Source organism: Leptonychotes weddellii, chromosome 8, assembly GCF_054177405.1.
Source record: "Leptonychotes weddellii isolate Sample4059 chromosome 8, ASM5417740v2, whole genome shotgun sequence".
NCBI lineage: Eukaryota > Metazoa > Chordata > Mammalia > Carnivora > Phocidae > Leptonychotes > Leptonychotes weddellii.
In genome coordinates this window covers 104,697,333-104,717,001 of record NC_138376.1, presented here as the reverse complement: position 1 = coordinate 104,717,001, position 19,669 = coordinate 104,697,333, and the positions used below count along the sequence as shown (strand labels likewise).

The 19,669-nt window shown below is 38.9% G+C and overlaps 1 protein-coding gene and 1 long non-coding RNA gene across 5 annotated transcripts in view; one reads left to right on the top strand and one right to left on the bottom strand.

Annotated features, from left to right (window-relative positions):
* PDE7B (phosphodiesterase 7B) overlaps positions 1-19,669 on the bottom strand; it is a 308,745-nt gene that overhangs the window by 84,747 nt on the left and 204,329 nt on the right. The gene's annotated exons all lie outside the window — the stretch shown is intronic.
* LOC145723117 (uncharacterized) lies at positions 276-2,301 on the top strand. 2 transcript variants are annotated; one of them, XR_014147965.1, is made up of 3 exons: positions 276-582; positions 1,334-1,503; positions 1,596-2,301. It is a non-coding gene; the product is annotated as an uncharacterized LOC145723117 (long non-coding RNA). The 2 variants fall into 2 exon arrangements; XR_014147964.1 differs by having other exon boundaries at positions 276-1,503.

Here is a 19,669-nt window from a genome sequence, read left to right as displayed (position 1 = left end):
TTTGCATATTGAAAAAAACAACTGTGGGTACAGTATGCAGAATGGATTGGGAAGGGCAAGAATGGCAAGTTAGAGATCATTGTAATAGTCTAGGTGAGAAAAGATGGTAGCTTGGAGTAGAGAGGTGAATAGATTTTAGAGATATTTAGTAGGTAGAATTGACACATGGTGAGGAATAGCATATAAGGGCCGAGGGAGAGGGAAATAGCAAGGATAATTCCTAGATTTCAGGCTTGCATAACTGGATGACTATGCTTATCACGGAAAAAGGAAATTCCAGAAGGACCAGATTTGGGAGGAGAAGTTCATGTGCTCAACTTTAGTCACACCGAGTGTAAGTGTTCCTGAGATTTCAAAGCAAAAATGTCAAGTAGGCAGCTAGACACATGGGTCTGACACCAAGAGGGAATGTCTGGAATGGAGATATAAATTTGTAAGTCAGATAAAACTATGGGCAGGTATGAAGTTGCCCAGGAAGGGAAGTGAGAAGTGAATAGAGCCTCTCACCCAGCCTTGAACAACTATAACATTTAATGTCTTGTTAGAAGAGGAGTCTCTGAGGGAGAAGGGGAAGCCATGGAGGTAAGAGGAAATCGAGAAGCTTGTTGTGTCATGGAAGATAGTAATTTGAGATGGAGGGAGTGGTTTTCAGATAAATCTTGCTGAAAGGGTAAGTGAAATGATGATTGGCAAAAGTCCATTGAATGTAGTCAAGTGAGTATATTGAGAAATAGAAGCCAATTAGTTTGGATATCACACGGAGTTGGGAAATTGTGAAGGTTTTTTTTTTTTTTTTTTATTAAGGAGCAGATATTTAGATGGATCTTAAATGATAAGCAAAATTTGGAAAAGTAGCACGTTATATTGTTGGCTTGCAATTCATCCAACTCTGATCATTGAAATCAAGGGATGGGATTTTTAGGGAAAAAATCATGATGATCTTAAGAACAATAATGATCACTAAGAATGATCTTAATAACAAAGCATAATTTGAAAATTGCACAAAGGACGAAACAGTCCAAGTCATGAAAATGCCTGTAAATTTTTGCAAAATATGTCGATACCCTGTCTAATCACTTCCTATACTTAAATATACTTCAAGAAAAAAGTTTAATGAAAATCACTGCCAAGAAAAGTATTTGTTGGGAATAAAACGATGGGCCTATCAATTGAGAATGAATAAATATAATTAATAAGATAAAGTACTGGCCAAGTCCCAATATTGCTGAATAATTTCTTGTTTTTTTGAACATTGAATAATTTGAGAGAAGTGTTTTAATCAATTGTTTGTTTTCATGTGCTTCTGAACTTCCTGAATCTGGCCGGGAACAAGGACAAACCTGCCAAAATACTGCAAGAAAAGATGTTGCTGATCACAGGGAGGAAATACTCAAAGTCCCATGAGATAGTGTGTTCTTAAGAGACTTCCACACCAAGTCTGCTGACCTCAGAAGGACCATCGGGCCACCACAATCCCTGCTGAAGTCTGCTCAGGGCTAGGAGGTATTTGGGAGTTCTTCATTCACTTTGTTTCAACATAGCACTCAGGATTCTTTTAATCTTCAAGTACTGTTCATTTTTTTTTTGTTTTTCAGAAGCAAAACAGATGACAAAAATGGACTTAGTAGGAAATGATTGATTTGATTATATTATATCCATGTTATAGGTATTATTTTGCTATTAAAGCTAGTAACTTTTATCTCGATAGTAATAGCTAACATTTATCGAGGATTTAGTATGTGCTAGGTAATGTTTGAAGTACTTCTCATGAACTAACTAATCCTTTTAAATAATTCCCTTAGATAAATATTGTTATCAATATCATACCTGAGGGGTAGAGGCGTTAAATTACTTTTCCATGATGACTTGGCCCAATGAGTGTGAAGGCAGATTTGAAACCAGGGTGACTGGCTCCAGAGCAAGTGCTCTTAACTAATATGGTTGCATCCCTGTTCAACTATGTCTTGATCTGAAGTGGAAGCTATGGTATATTGTTAAGGTACGATGGGTATTATATAGTATTTAAAAACTGTATTACAAAGTAAAGAAATCAATAATGTGAGAAGCTATTTACTACCTGTATGACCTTGGTAAGTCTTAACCATTCTAGGCTTTATGAGGTCTTTTGCGTTTCACTAAGTAAAGATAATAATATCTGCCCTGTATACCTAATCAAATGAAATCACATGGATAAAAGTACTCTGTCAATTACTATGTAATGAACTTCTATTATTAAGAATATTATTGTTAATGTTACTATATAAATATTAAACATACATAAAAGACATTATATAAATTCTACATTGTATTATGCTTTTATTGTTTAAGTTGTAGTAGTATTGATATTGTTATATAAATCTGGATCAGTGTTAATGTATATCCAAAGTGAGGAACATTATTTTTTGATATGTAATTGAACACGTGTATTAAGAGTACTATAGTCAAATGCTCTTAGAAAGCATAGAGTTTTAACAAATTAAACTTTTAAAAAATTGCAGTGTTATAGGGGCACTTGGGTGGCTCATTTGGTTAAGGGTCTGACTTTGGCTCAGGTCATGATTTCAGGGTGCTAGGATCAAGCTCCATGTTGGGCTTTCTGCTCAGTGGGGAGTCTGCTTCTCCCTCTCTCTCTCTCTCAAATAAATTTTAAAAAATCTTAAAAAAAATTGCAGTGTTATGGACTAAATTGTGCCTCCCTCTCATGCATATGTTGAAGCCCTAACCCTCAGTACCTTAGAATGTGACTCTATTTGGAGATAGGGCATTTAAAGCACTGATCAAGTTAAGAAGAGGGTGTTAGAATGGGAACTAATCTAATCTGATGAGTACAGAGGAAAGACCATGTGAGAAGCAGCAAGAAGGTGGCCATCTCTCCAAACCAAGGAGAGAGGCCTCAGAAGAAACCAAACATGCTGACACTTCGATCTTGGACTTCTAACCTTCAGAACTGTGAGAAAACAAATTTCTGCTTTTTAAGATGCCTAGTTTATAGTATTTTGTAATGACAAGGTCAAGAGGCTGCTTCTACTGGCAAAGAAAACTCATCAGAATTTAGGGGTTCTGTGTCCCCAGCTTCATCAGGACCTTCCCATATGTCCCCATTCCGATTTCCAGGATCCCATTCCTTCCCAATCAAGGCCCTCACTTTAATAGTAGACACCCTGCAATGTTGGGAGTTCAAACTGTAATTCAGCCACTAGCATGATGAGATTCTGGGCTTGGTTTTCAGGAATCTCAGCTCCACAGCTATAGGAAATAAGTCTCTTTCAGAGCAGACATAGAAGCTTGCAGGTCATTATGTGGTTTCTTGAGCTGGATATTTTAATCCCTCAGCTCATCTTTTTCTTTCCCCACTTTTTCCAGCAACATTAGGAGCAACCAGCCAATCTCATTATACTTGTTAGTTTGACAAAAATGCTCAAAGGAATCTCATATATGGTTACCCAGAAACCTGTCTCTTCTAAGTATTTGATCAGGGATATCCAAGGTTTTTTCATATCTCTATTGCCACATCACAACATGCATTATCAGTGCTTTATTTATTACTGGGAAGAGGTTGATAAGCATCTTTAAATCTAATCAAATTAGAGATCTAATTCCAGAAAACCGAGAACCAATTCAGAAAATTCCTTAAGATTCTGTTCCTCTGGAACCAGTCTTGGTACCTAAATCTGTATTAGTCAGGGTTCTGTTTCTCTGGAGAATCCTGACTAATACATGCAAGATTTTTCAGATCCTTCAATACATTGATGTTTACTGTAAATATCCAAGAAGGTGAGATTACACAGCATTTCCCAAACACATTTGTCCACAAAACATGTTTTTCAAGTGTCTTCTAAGATGACTGTTTTGAGGAAAATAATTGGCTATATATCATTCTACATGGAGCTTGTGTGTGTGTGTGTGTGTATTACTTAGGTAAAAATCTTAGCACCGTGAGGAACTTAGAAGTCCTCTGACTCCCTTTATAAGTACCATCACCTCTTTAATTCTTGTCCATACAACTAAATCTACACCTCTGGTTCTAATTTCTTTTTTAGGCTACAAATCAGCTGGATAATTATTCATTTATTCCTCAAAAATGTTTCTGAGGAATATTACTCAACCTTAAAAAAAAAAAAGATGAGATCTTACCATTTGCAACAACGTGGATGGACGTAGAGAGTATTATGCTAAGTGAAATAAGTCAGACTGAGAAAGGAAAATACCATATGATTTCACTTATATGTGGAATCTAGAAGACAAAACAAATGAATAAACAAACAAAAAGCAGAATCAGACTTATAAAACAGAGAACAAACTGATAGTTGCCAGGAGAGAGGGGTGTGGGGGGATGGGCAAAATAGTGAAGGGGAGTGGGAGATAAAGGCTTCTAGTTATGGAATGAACAAGTCATGAGAATAAAAGGTACAGCACAGTGAATATAGTCAATTGTTCTGAAATAGTGTTGTATGGTGACAGATGGTAGCTACACTTGTAGTGAGCACAGCATAAGGTATAGAGATGTTGAATCACTAGGTCGTACACCTGAAACTAATTTAACATTATGTGTCAACTATACTCAAAAAATTTTAATTTAATTTAATTTAAAATTCTCAAGATCCTGGGAATATAGTAGTGAACAAAACAGACAAGGCACAACTGCTCTCATAGGGCTTAAGATTCTACTGGGGAGAGACAGACAACAGACAAAATCAACAAATAAATTGCCTATAGAGATGTGATATAGGTGCTGTGGGGTAAAATAAAACAGGGAAGGGAAGGGCTGAGGGAGTGCTGCTTGGTCTGGGTGGGTCCGTGTGGGTTGCAGTTTAAATAGAGGAGGGTCTTGGGAAAATTGGACAGGCACATGCAGAAGAATGAAACTGGGCCATTTCCTTACACCACACACAAAAATAGACTCAAAACGGATGAAAGACCTACATGTGTGACAGGAATCCATCAAAATCCTAGAGGAGAACACAGGCAGCAACCTCTGTGATCTTGGCTGCAGCAACTTCTTGCTAGACACCTCTCCAAAGGCAAGGGAAGCAAGGGCAAAAATGGACTATTGGGACTTCATCAAGATAAAAAGCTTTTGCACAGCAAAGGAAACAGTCAATAAAACCAAAAGACAACCAACAGAATGGGAGAAGATATTTGCAAATGACATATCAGATAAAGGGCTAGTATCCAAAATCTATAAAGAACTTATCAAACTCAACACCCAAAGAACAAATAATCCAATCAAGAAATGGTCAGAAGACATGAACAGACATTTCTTCAAAGAAAACATACAAATGGTCAACAGACACATGAAAAAGTGCTCAACATTGCTCAGCATCAGGGAAATGCAAATCAAAACCACAGTGAGATACCACCTCACACCAGTCAGAATGTCTAAAATTAACAAGTCAGGAAACGACAGATGTTCGCGAGGATGTGGAGAAAGGGGAACCCTCCCACACTGTTGGTGGGAATGCAAGCTGGAGCAGCCACTCTGGAAAATATGGAGGTTCCTCAAAAGGTTGAAAATAGAGCTACCCTATGACCCAGCAATTGCACTACTGGGTATTTACCCCAAAGGTACAAACCTAGTGATTCAAAGGGGCACCTGCACCCCAATGTTTATAGCAGCAATGTCCACGATAGCCAAACTATGGAAAGAGCCCAGATGTCCATTGGTAGATGAATGGATAAAGATGTGGTATATATATATGCAATGGACTACCACTCAGACATCAAAAAAAAAAAAAAAGAAAGAAATCTTGCCATTTGCAATGATGCGGATAGAACTAGAGGGTATTACGCTAACCGAAATAAGTTGATCAGAGAAACACAATTATCATCTGATCTCACTCATATGTGGAATTTAAGAAACAAAACAGAAGATCATTGGGAGAGAGAGGAAAAAATAGAACAAGATGAAATCAGAGAGGGAGACAAACCATAAGAGACTCTTAATCATAGGAAACAAAGTAAGCGTTGCTGGTGGGGAGGAGAGTGGAGGGATGGGATAACTGGGAGATGGACATTAAGGAGGGCATGTGATGTAATGAGCACTGGATGTTATATAAGACTGATGAATCACTGACCTCTACCTCTGAAATCAATAATACATTATACATTATACATTAATTAAAAATATATATATCAGAGTAAAAAAAATAAATTTGAGGATAATAAACAGAAAAAAATAAATAGAGGAGGGCCTAAGAAGACTGCTCTGAGGTGACTTGAAACAAAGGCTTGAACAGAATTGCGAGGAACCATGAGGCCTTCTGGGAGGAGCATTTCAGGCTCATGGAACAGCAAGCACAAGATCACAAGGAACATGCGTGGCATGTTCTAGAAACAGCCAGGAGGCTGGCATCCTGGAGCAGAGGGAGTGAATGGAGCGCAGGAAGAGATAAAGGCGGAGAGATGACAAGCCAGGAGAAGCTGGGCTGTGGGGGATGATAGACAGTTTAGGAACTCAGAGAGAAACAGGGAGACACAGAGGGCTTTGAATGACAGACAGATAGGATTTAATGTTTTTAAAGGATCACAATCGCTGCTCTGGGGGAGAGATTTATACATTTAACAGATCCCAAAATGAATGTGCTATCTTTTTCTATAACCCAGGTCCTGCCTTGTGTCCTAGTCATGGCAACTTTTTGTCTCCCCTGTCCCTATGGGTGGTTTTAACTCAGCAGGGGGATAGGTGCTCTCTTAGGGCATGAGTGTGCAGGGCCTCTCTATACAAGAGTGCTAAACCGCAATAAATATTCTCCTGGCTTCACAGAAAATGGAACATGGCACATGGCCACGTGGCTATTTCATTCACACAAGTTGTCTATCAATTTTATAAGCATATAAGATACAAATACATACATTTTAGGGAGACGTATAATTTACAGTATTTTATTTTATCGGTAAAATTAATGAACTGATCCTTGCAGGCTACACACTTGGAAGAAAGACCTTGCCACATATTTTCTTGGAGTAAGGACTATTCAGGAAGCAGATAAAATATAAAAATCAAGAAATATTGGCTACTGTAGAAACAGTCCCAGAAAGCCACACTTGTGTGACTGGAACTTACTAACTCGTGCCAGGGATTGAACTTTCTGCTGATCTGCCCAATGAGAACGCTGCTCTGCTCTGGGCATATTCCCCCCGTGATGGTTACATGGCCCTCATAACTTGGAGACCAAAGTGAAGTGGTGGTACTTCATAAACAGAGATCATTTGATGTTTTTTCTTTTAACTGAATAAAATTCAGACAACGTTTGCCTTTTCCTAGTTTTCCAACACTCTTTTCATTCTCCATAATTTCACAAAGATTATTGACAGGAGTTTAGCAAATATATCTGTAAATAGGTGGGATTATAATTCACTAGACTCAGAAACTTGAAATTTTGCAAAATGGCTGTCATTTTTGTTTGTTTGCTTTTTACTTTCTTGGGCTTCCATTTCAACCCTCCACACTGACCCCTTTTAAAAACAGAGCTGTACCTTTTTTAGTTTGAATTAATTCTTTTTGACAAGAAGAAATTTTTAAAAAGTGCCCTGAGCTTTTACTACTTTCTCTTTACTACTGTACTCTTACAAGACTTCTGCTCTTAATGTCTTGCCATGTCCTAGGCCATGGACTGGTCCTTTTTCATTTTTGTTCTTTAAAAAGCATTTTTATAAATCCTTTTAAAATCCTCTTTCTTACTGCTTTGTGTCACACATTTATGTTTGCTTTTGGTTAGATAAAACTTTCTCTGTCTTTTATGCATGTTACTAATACTTTTCAAATATTAGAATTCGGGGCACCTGGCTGGCTCAGTTGGTGGAGTGTGAGGCTCTTGATCTCGGGGTTGTGAGTAAGCACCCCATGTTGGGTGTAGACATTGCTTAAAAATAAAAAAAAAATCTTTTTTTTTTTAAAGATTTTATTTATTTATTTGAGAGAGAGAGAATGAGAGAGAGCACATGAGAGGCGGGAGGGCCAGAGGGAGAAGCAGACTCCCTGCCGAGCAGGGAGGCCGATGCGGGACTCGATCCAGGGACTCCAGCATCATGACCTGAGCCGAAGGCAGTCGCTTAACCAACTGAGCCACCCAGGCGCCCCAATAAAAAAAAATCTTAAAAAAAGATTAAATATTTGAATTCATCAGAGAATTTTCTGTGCACCTTCATTGGATTCTTTAGGCAAACCTCTCTACTCTTGCTTAGTGAAGATATTTTGTGATCTCAATATAAAATGATTTCTATGTTTCTTATCTATAAATGCCAAAGTTTGAGAGTTTGTCTTGGCCATTATTAGGAAAACGGTGTCTGAATTAACGGAATGGTTACACGTTAAAATAAATTTGTCTTTTAGAGTTTTCTGTCCTTATCAAGTCATATATCTGATTTTGATTGACATATATATCTCACTTTTTGAAATTAACATCTAAAAATGCTCAGCATTCCATTTTCTGTGACTTGCACTCCACCATTTTCCTCTTATGATAATTAAACCAAGAGAAGTAGTTCTTCATGTCCAAACCCAATTACATGATTTTAATCTATTTGAATGTGAGAACTAGAATTGAAAAACTGATATGAGGAATTCTTAATCTCAGGAAACAAACTGAGGGTTGCTGGAGTGGTGGGGGGTGGAAGGGATGGGGTGGCTGGGTGATAGACATTGGGGAGGGTATGGGCTATGGTGAGCACTGTGAATTGTGTAAGACGGTTGAATCACTGACCTGTACCCCTGAAACAAATAATACATTATATGTTAAAAAAAAAAGAAGATAGTAGGAAGGGAGAAATGAAGGGGGGCAGAAACTGATCCAAATGTGTTGAAATTTTTTTTTTTGGAGATGATAAATAAATAAATAAATAAATAAATAAATAAAGTTCATTCTCAATCAGGTTCTATTGATTGAGTACCTATTGTGAGCCTACTGTGCTCATATATTATTATAGGAGATGACTATGACTATGAGCAATATAATATAATGACAGTGACTTTTTTATGCTGCCAGATGATACCAAGGGGACAATTTCTTTTAGTACCAATTGTTTAGTTTTCCATATCTGATATTTTATTGTTTATGGCTTTACTCTTACAAGTATAATTGTAACTGATGGATGGATTTTTGCACGGTATAGAATTTTTTTATAATGAGTACAAACTTGGTGCTTTGTATTGCTTGTTATTTCAGCCACCCAAGATTCTACTACCTGTATTTCTCCAGGACTTCCCTGCTCTTTCAGTCCATAAAACACAGAAAATAACATTAGATTCCCACTGGGTTATTTAACCCAGTGTATCTGGTTGTGCTAGTCCAGAGTCTTTCAGACTAGACTGTGGTTTCCCCAAGCTTGCCTGGCCACCCTGAGGCTGAGGGGGAACAAAATCTTGGAACATTAGAAACCTACTCAAAGCACATTGGTTGGGAAACTCCAATCTATACAGTATACAGTCTATGCTATGTATATTCCATCTATACTCCAATCTAAGACAACACTACCTGGAAAGAACCCTCAAGCATTGCTCATCATATGTTTGATAGATTAGAATACACACTTCTTGAGGTCAGCATACTTCATAGAATTTAGAGAATCTTACCACTCATTATCAGGAGTTGGGTAGTGGGGGTATAGGTCATGGAAACTTAAAGTAGAAGAAGGGGACCATCATTTAAAGCAAATGCTGTTATTTCTCTGGACTGACATGGGAGTGACCAGGAAAAACAAAAGCTCTTGCTCACCTTTAGCCTTCTCATCATATGATTCAATAGAACATTTTCTCTTTCTCTCTTTTTTTCCATTATAGTTTCAGACTGGTCAGGATTTTCCCTCTTTACCCCAGGATGTGAGGGAAAAGGACTAACCATGGTTTTATAACCATCTAAGGGCAGCTGTTCTCAATTAGCTATTCTGATTTAATTGATCCGGAGTGAGTCTGGGCATAGGTGTTTTTACAAAGATTCCCAGAGACTTCAATAGGGAGACATTGTTGAAAACCACTGGTGAATATCCCACTCTGTAACTGAACACACATGTAAAAGGATATATTGCAAAGCACAGTTGTTTAGCAAAATAGAGATGAGACATGAGGCAAAAGCAAATCTTACAGAAAGCAAATATTTATAATATGCATCATCTTTGGGTATTTCTGAATTATGTCTTGTTGACATTTGGGCACTCCAGTTGGAGAAATGTATTATCACTGCTCTGGTGAGTTAGGAGAGACTTTGTGGAACAAATCTACTTGTAGAACATCTTGAAAAGAAAAAGGTAGTGAAAACATAGAGTATGTATTCATAGATTGGCAAAAAGAAGGGTCAGAGCAGCAAATGGAGAAATAGTGGTGGAGTGGGTTGTTTGGTGAGAGAGAAGTTGGGGTGGCTGGGCTGGAGGATTGGGAGATAAAGACTCTTGGCCCTGCAATGAGAAGCTTGACTGTTGAGCAAAAATTAGAGCACTCCATGTATGGCCTGGTTCAGACTCAGAAGGGTAACCCGCACATTTTTTCTTGAATTGGGCAATCAGAGCTGAGGAAGGACTTTGTCAACAACAATCTCTATTCACACTCAAAGCAAAAGTATAACAAAAATAATACAATGGATTACCTTTGAAAATATTTACTGACAAGATTAAAAGCACAATAAGATATAGTATGTTTCAGCTACTTCCCATGTCCTCTACACCATGGGCCATGGCGCGGTCTGAGGACTCCAAGGAGGCAGGGGGCCAACAGGGCTGACTGGCTGTTGGCCCACCGAGTTCGAGGACTGAGCCCAGGAACACCTCTTGCCGTGGTTGCGGGGCCAAAAAAAAAAAAAAAAAGATATAGGTATGGTTCATATTGTTTAGTATATGGAAGTTGCAATTCAAGTTTTGAAGAAAAATACCGGTAATGATATAAAACCTGACTTTTATATGGCATCTGTGAAGCCATATTATAGCCCTATAATCTCTTCAACTAGAAACACAAATTCTCCAAATTCCTAAATGAGGAAGTTTAGGTTTGTAATATGCCTTTAGTAATAACTCACCACCAATTTTATTGAGGATTTATTTCTGGGTCTTTTCTAAAATTTTCAGCATCGCTTTTTTCTCTATACATGATCAGCCTTTCTCATAGCTATGTAAAGGGACCCATGCTACCCTGCCAATGGAAGGATGTTATCCTCGATGGTATTGCTATGGTACAAAAAGAACAGTTATTTCTGGGTCATTCAGGGCTAATGGTAATATAGGACTGTTTGAGTTAGTTTAAAAGTTTCATTTGGTGTCTTAGACTATCTCAGAGGGCCAACAATCACTAGCAATTACTGTGTATATCACCAAGACAGACACATTGGAAAGATAGATGGTTCCAGGGGAATTATATGCCTCTGGTTGGGCAGAATATTTGTAGCTCCTACCAAATCGCGAAAAGTGCCTTCTGAACACCAGAGATAAAAATAAGAAGGAGAGAAAAGACACACACAAAGAAGTAAATGCTTAGAATTTAAGTCCCCAAGGGTAACTGTTCTGCCTCAATATGACAAATATTATGTCATAAATGTAAAATATGCATAAATATTTTGTTATTTTATTTTATCCAAGTGTACTTTTTTCCCCACTTGGGAATATGCCCTATATAAAGATGCATAAAATGTTCACTTTGGCAAACTCATTTCCATTCATTTCTTGTTTTTTGGTATTCGGAAAATCTACAACAGTGTCAATATAACATTCTGATTATGTTTTTCAACTTCCCCATTCATTTACTTGGCTTTAAACAAAAATAATATTCAAAAGATGGCCCCAAAGAAAACATGCTAGCTACCAGGGTCATCAAGTGAACAATTGCATCTTTCTCTGAGAAGGGGGCTGGGGAAATGGACCAAATTGCAGGAGGTAGAAGCACATGTTTGTAGTCTTCTCTTTTCTCCATATTTAATAGCATGGAACCATTTATTTATTGACTGCTTGAAATAAATTCAAATAGAAGAACTTTGTGAATGCTGTAGTCTCTGGTAAGACCTACCTAGTGCCAATCTTTTTTGTTATTTATGAGAGGGCCTCAGAGAGTTTGAAAGCCTACTTTCTTTCTTTCTTTCTTTCTTTCTTTCTTTCTTTCTTTCTTTCTTTCTTTCTTTCTTTCTTTCTTTCTTTCTTCCTTTCTTCCTTTCTTCCTTTCTTCCTTTCTTTCTTTCTTTTTCTTTCTTTCTTGCTTTTTAATCCAAGAGTTTGTGATGTTGCGAGCTAAAGCCCTTTTGTCTGGAAAAAGAAGCTGGACAATAATCACAAGCTCACGGTTCTCCTAAGACTGAATTGGGACCCCATGAAGCCTTGCATTTAAGTGGGCTTCAGGTGTGGTAGAAAATGAGGCACCTATGTTTTCTGAAGAGTTTTACCTGTGTCTCACTATTTCTAGGTGAGCAAGAATATTTCAGCACTCCTGCTGTTTTGTTCCCTGTAAGTAGCTGGTAAAGGACTGCAGGCTGGGGATGGGGAGGACTGAAGAAGATGACCCTGCACCTATGAGTACTTATTGCTCCTTCCATTTACTTAGCTTTTCTTTTTCCATATTTCTGATGATCTCAGAGTTTTAAAATAATGGCTTTATTGAGATATAATTTACATACCATATAATTCACCAATTTAAAGTGTATAATTCCATGATTTTTAATATATTCACAGATTTGTGCAACTCTCACTGTAAGTCAACTTTAGAACATTTTCATCACTTCAAAAGAAAAACCCCATACCTATTAGTTCTCGCCTTCCTAGGCCCCCATCCTACCCTCCTTGGGCGGGAGCTGCTAGTTTACTTTCTGTGTCTTAGATTTCCCTAGTCTGGACATTTCATATAAATGCGATCATACAATCTATGGTCTTTTGTTCACTTGTCTTTTAATCCATTTTGCCTTATGATATTTATGGTTGTGACATCTTGCATCATGCTTCGAAAACTTTTAATGGGCTCCTACCCTTTCTCCTCACATAGCTTATGCTCTTCTTGAGTCAGAGACTCCCAGCAGAGTACGATATATGCAACATACCCTCAACTAGTGTTTGTGAATTTTGAACCATTTCTCTTGTTTTCTCTCTTAATGCCAAGGGAAGCTCTAAAGAAGGTTACACTGCTCTGCTCCCACGTTATGGAGTAGTCTCTTCTCTCTCCCCTCTGACATAACGTGTTCAACACATGGTAGTACATGTACAGCACATCTCCTGCCCTGAGTCTTACTACACCCATCTCCATCTGTCCTCTCTCTCTTCTGTCCAATTTTCAGAACTGCTGTGTAGTAGCCGACCTGCTTGGTTTGAGAGTAACATTGAACTTTAGGTCTCCCGAGCACTGGTGTGTTGGCAATGGGATGGATCGCCCCACAGAATTCCCACTGATTGTCCACTCTTCTTTGTGTGATTTACAGAAAAGACTTTCTCCCACCAGGATTGACTTTTTGAAACTATAGAAAATCAAATCGTTCGCTAATTTATTTACTTTAATTTCTGGGAGAGTTCTAAGAGCAAAAGATTTAGCAGTTTCAATGGTGGACAATAACTGTTTGCTACATATCTATATTGCATTATAACCTCTAAACTAACACATGAGAACAAACTGCTCTCAAACCAGAAATACATATATGTATATATCTTCAAAGTATGGATATATATATATGAAGGATTTTTTTTTTTTTTTTGCTTTTGGAGAAGACTGCTGTTCAATAGGAAATTTTGCATGCCTCACACATATTGAGAAGTAGGGACGTGAAGTTATTGTTTTCTGATTGCTTGTCTAAGTTAATGCTTCAGATCTCAAAAAAACTGTTTACATACAGCCAAAGTGAAAATTAACTAATTAGGTTTCATTTTTATGGAATTGACTTAAATTCCAAGTCAGAATAAATTTGGGGGGGAAACCTGTCTTGTTCTTCATACTTTGTGGTAAACAAACTTAGAGGGAAAGGTTTTTTTCTCTTTCTGCTTAGAGGTAAAAAAGGGGTGGCTGGGTGATAGACATTGGGGAGGGTATGTGCTATGGTGAGTGCTGTGAATTTTGTAAGACTGTTGAATCACAGACCTGTACCTCTGAAACAAATAATGCATTATACGTTAAAAAAAAAAAAAGAAGAAGATAGCAGGAAAGGAAAAATGAAGGGGGGGAAATCGGAGGGGAAGACGAACCATGAGAGACTATGGACTCTGAGAAATAAACTGAGGGTTCTAGAGGGGAGGGGGGTGGGGGGATGGGTTGCCTGGGGATGGGTATTAAAGAGGGCATGTACTGCATGGAGCACTGGGTGCTATACACAAACAATGAATCATGGAACACTACATCAAAAACTAGGGATGTAATGTATGGTGATTAACAGAACATAAAAAAAAAAGTTTCTTAGGGAAATTTTGAAGTACTGGTTTTTGTTAGCCCAAATTTCTGGTTAGTGAGCTGGGGAAAATGGACTGATCCATATGGAATGGTAGATTAGTCACCCTCTGAAATTCATTTGCATTTGTTTATGCCTGTACCATTGATTAACATAAGATGCCCAGCCAGGCTATTATCAACATTTAAATCATAAAATTGTTGTTAAGATGATGGAAGATGGAAGAGAAAGATGTTTCTGTCCTCAGTATGCTTTCTTTCTACTTCCAACCTATGACGGGAGAATGGGTGGTTAAAGAGAGAAAAGTACGTAAGTCACCGCAGATGTAATTTTGACACAGAGAAACAACAAAGCCCTTTTCTAGTTGGCATGCAAAGGTGCTCTTTCCCCCAGAATCTGGCCGAGGCTTCCTGAAGTTTGGGTGGTGATTGGCACATTCCTGTGCCAATGGGAATAACAGCTAGCTTCTCAATATTCTTCTGAAGCAGCTGCTCCGTCCTTGGCGCTGGTTTGCACGCAGCTTCAGTTGCTGACATTCTCCAACTCTTGCCGAGTGTCTCCCATAACAGTACTTCCCTTTTGTATGCTTTTTATTCTAAGCAAAATACCTGCATCTTTAATTCTTGGTCAAAGGAGATGCAACAAAAATTCACTTTAGGATGAAATGCGCTCTTAGTCAACGTGGTGTCAATATTTTTGTAAATTATCATGGATGTGTCGGTCGGGGAAAGAGACCCTGGATTCCCGAATCTACCAATATTACAATATGTCCCTTTTGGAAAAGCTTCAAGACAGGATCAAAGTGGAATAAAAGAAGGGGAGTGAGCAAAGGAGAAAAGCAGATAGCATATGGGAATATTTAAAAGTCATTAAAAAAAAGAACTAGAGGGGCGCCTGAGTGGCTCAGTCAGTTAGGTGTCTGCCTTTGGCTCAGGTCATGATCCCAGGAACCTGGGATTGAGTCCCGCATTGGGCTCCCTGCTCGGCAGCAGGCAGTCTGCTTCTCCCTCTGACCCTCCCCCTTCTCGTGCTTTCTCTTTCTCACTCTCTCGCTCTCTCAAATAAATAAATAAAATCTTAAAAAAAATAAATAGAAAAAGAACTAGAGTGCGAAAGTGTGAGTAGCCTCATAGTACACATGGAAAAGAATACACCTGTAGGAGTAGATGCAAAAGGAAGGTACAGAATATTCAGAATGGTGCAGAGAACGAGAACATTCCCCACGCACAGAGGTTATAACTCCAATTACCCAGAGCCACAGTCCCAACACAGAAAACAAAATAATGGGAAAAGTTCTCTTTTGACAAAGACGCACTTTGGTGGATCCCGAAAATATCCATGTCAGAAAGAAGCAATCACAGCCTGGCAGGAGGTGCCAACCCCAGCCAAGAAAGCAAAACGAGGGGTATTATGGGCAAGCATTCAGAGGATGGGTAATCCAAAAAACTCACACAGTTCAGAGCTTAATAATCACGCGAAGGTGGCATGAATTATAAAATAGGCTGTGTGTGGCGTGGCCTCTGCAACTCAGTTACACAGTCATCCCAGCGTGGCCCAGGGAAGTGGAGAGCAGAGAGGCCGGGGGTTAACGTGGAGCAAAGACACACGGTAAGCAAGACACCCAACAGTCATTGTCCAGACTCCAAGTGGAGCTGTCCTGGGAAAAGGGTGAGAGCTTCGGAAATTCCTATTACTCTTCAGCATTGACTTTTCTGTTTGTTCTTTTGCCTCAACTCTTTGCCCGTAGCCCTCCATCTCCCGGGGAGCCAGCATCCTGCTGATGAAAATCAAAAGTTCCATATGTGCCTGGGGATGTCAACTGATGCCACCAGCCCAAAGTCAGTCAGGCACAGAGCTGTTTGTCTCAACATCCAGCTTCCCAGTGCGTCCCAGTGCATTACAGAAGCAAGACGAACTGAGCTGCGGGCTCAGAAGCTTTTGCCTTTGCGTCGTTTTGCAAATCCCCCTAGATACCAAAACTGACTACTAGCAGGACAGCACTGTTAGCACGAGTATGCGAAGTCAAGGCACGAGAAAGAATTTCCTGACTCATTCTCTGTATGTGTAGTTTCTACGAAAAGAATAATTCCTTTTTCTCCTGCTCCTGAGGAGAGAGTGGTATAGCAGGGGAAAGAAGTAAGCCTATTTTCCTTTTCCTGTTTCAGAGCTGGGAAGCTAAGTCAGACTGTGAAGTGAAAGGCTAGCCAACAAAGAGGTCCCGTGTCTCTCAGGCATCAGCTACTGCGTTAAGACCCTCTAAAAACTGTCTAATACAATAGTACATTTTTGAAAAGATTTCTTGCCGAGCTCACCTGGGGTGGGAAGGGCACTGGCACTATCATTTCCAGAATGTGCGCTGCTCATTCCACACAGCTCTCTTGCAAGTGCCAGAACGAAGCCAGAATGGCCAGCCATGGGCCTGGAGCTGAGCCCCAGCAGAAAGAAGGGTGGACAGAAAGGGTGGTAGTGATGGGGATTTTGGAGAAAAAAAGAGGCCGTGAAGAATTTCTGGAGTGTTTCTTCTACCTCCTTGAAATGAAACAAAATTACCACCACCCCTCTAATTGTCTGGAACCAGTGCCACTCCCAGGCTTTGATTTGCTAAAGCACAACAAAAATTACCCCCTAAAGGGAGCGCATAAGTACTTGTGCATTTTAGATGACCACTAGCCCTACAAGATTCCCTTATCCAGTTGAAATACAATACGATTCACAGTTGTGAGGCGGTGTTTGACAATTGCTTTTTATACCGAATCCTTAAGAGGACACTCTATACTGACAAAGTCTTTCATGACCACCTTTATAAGCTAAGCCATAATTAAGCCTTCTGACAGAGACTACTGGTATTTATCTTAAATCACAGAAACATGGAATTGCCCCCAACTATACAGTATATTAATCACTGAGGCTTACAACGATGAATACATGTCACTCTACATTTGTCAAAACCCACAGAATGTACACCACCAAGAGTAAACTCCAAAGTAAACTATAGACTTGGGGTGATAATGATTTGTGAATATAAGTTCATTCAATATAACAAATGTAACCACCCTTGTGCAAGATGTCAATAGTGGGTAAGGCTGAGGGTTGGGAGGTTGGGTATATGGGAACTCACTGTGCTTTCTGATCACTTTTGCTATGAACCTAAAACTTCTCCAAAAAGTAAAGTCTATTTTTATTTATTTTATTTTTGAACATTTATTTTTAAACATATTTTTATTTATTTATTTTTTAAACATTTTATTTATTTATCTCAGAGAGAGAGAGAGAGGGAGAGAGTGGGGGAGGGGTAGAGGGAGAGGGAGAGAGAGAGAGAAAGAATCTCAAGCAGGCTCCACACCCAGCACAGAGCCCCATATGGGGCTCAATCTCACGACCCTGAGATCATGACCTGAGCCAAAATCAAGAGTTGGAAGCTTCACCGACTGGGCCACCTAGGTGTCCCCCCAAATAAAGTCTGTTTTTAAAAAATAACAGCAACAAAAGCTTAATGAGGCAATAGTGTCTATCTTTCAGGCTGTGTGGAAGTTTTCTTCCCTATCCTTCCTTCCTTTCCTTCCCTTTCTTGGGATCTTATCCCTATGGTTCAAGCTGAAAATACATTTGTGGTACAGTTCTCTAGATATTTTATGTGAAAGTGGATTTACATGAGCTAAATAATTTCCCATGGTATCAATGATGTGAGATAGTGTAGATTTGGCCCATAAAAGCTTCTGTGTGTCAGGGAAACTCACTCAATTTCATTGAGGTTTATCTAACTTTTAATGAATTGGGATATTTGGGTCTGGACCCCTTTCTCAGAGAGTTGTGAGGCTTCATGATTTTATATGGATAAGTAACTTGGAGTTTTATGGATCTAAGTGATTCCCTAGAGACCCTATAAAATGTCCCAGTTAGTAGTATTGAAAGAGGAATATTTTAACATTTAATTTTCAAGTCAAATAAAATTGTTACATAAAAAAGTCCTTCACATTAAGAACTATGATTGAAGGTGTAATTCAGAGGCTCACACCAGGTTTTCAGTAAGCAAGTTTTTATGAGTACAAGCAAACAATTTAAATTAACAACTCTATTTTCAGAAACCATTTGATGTCTGGGAGATATGTCTCCTATATTTGATGAGCTTATAGTTGTCTGAAAACAAAAATCAGACAGAGCAGGAGGACTGGGGGAGGAGGGAGAAAGTGAGAGGAAGAGGGTGAGGAGGGAGGAAGGACGAGGAGGTGAAGAGACTCCAAAGAAAATGGTTAGTGAAGGAGAGCCAATCATAATCCAGCTGTTCCAAGCCAACCAAAGCATCTGGTTTCTTTAATTTAGTACACTTTATACTAAAAGGCCAGTTTGTTTACACTGTATATTTTGAGTTATTTGAAATCTCCCTTCCAAACCATTGGGTTTGCAACTTCAGGGGAGGCTTTTCAAATGTGGCTGGAAAGTATCCCCACATCAGTATCATGTGCTATGAGTGATATGGAAAAAAGGGAGAAAAGTTAGAGACATTTTCGTTGTTAGCATGCCATTTCAGACTATTTTATTATGCCTTTTATTAAGTCTATTATGCCCTCCAATTCAACCTCTAAACTATGCAAATTAAGCCATATTTTCTATACAGGTAGACATATACAGTGGACATGTGCACACCCTCAGGCACACGGTGTATCTCTCCACTGGTAACCCTATACTGTGTTCCAGAAATACTACTTATATTTTAACCAAAACACTAGCTGAAAATACACAAAGCTATCAAAACCAAGAAACACTTACGTGGAATCTGTCTGGAGGGACTGTTAGGGTTTGGTCCTGAATCTGCTGACTGTTCCTTCATGGACCTCTCTCACTGTACTCATTATTGATAGGGCTTCAGTTTTCAGTTTTAAGTAGGGGTGTCCCAATGCTATTCCCCAAGCTACTGTTCTCATATGAACTCCAGTCCTAGATGTCCAGCTTTTTCAAAACACTTCCACTTGGCTGCCCCACTGTCACCTGGATGTCCAAAACAGAACTCAGCATTTTTACTTAAACAAATCACTCTTTAATCTCCATATTTATGTAATTAATGCCATCCTTCCCCTGGTCAAAAGAGTTAGTAGTTAATTTCATCTACCTCTTCTCATCTCCTATAGTCCCTGTTGGAAAAGACAAGTCTTTTATCATTTGCTTTACAATATCTTTTACATCTGTCCTGTATTCTTTTTTTTTATTATTATGTTATGTTAGTCACCATACATCGCATCATTAGTTTTTGATGTAGTGTTCCATGATTCATTGTTTGCATGTAACACCCAGTGCTCCATGCAATACGTGCCCTCTTTAATACCCATCACCAGGTTTGGGGG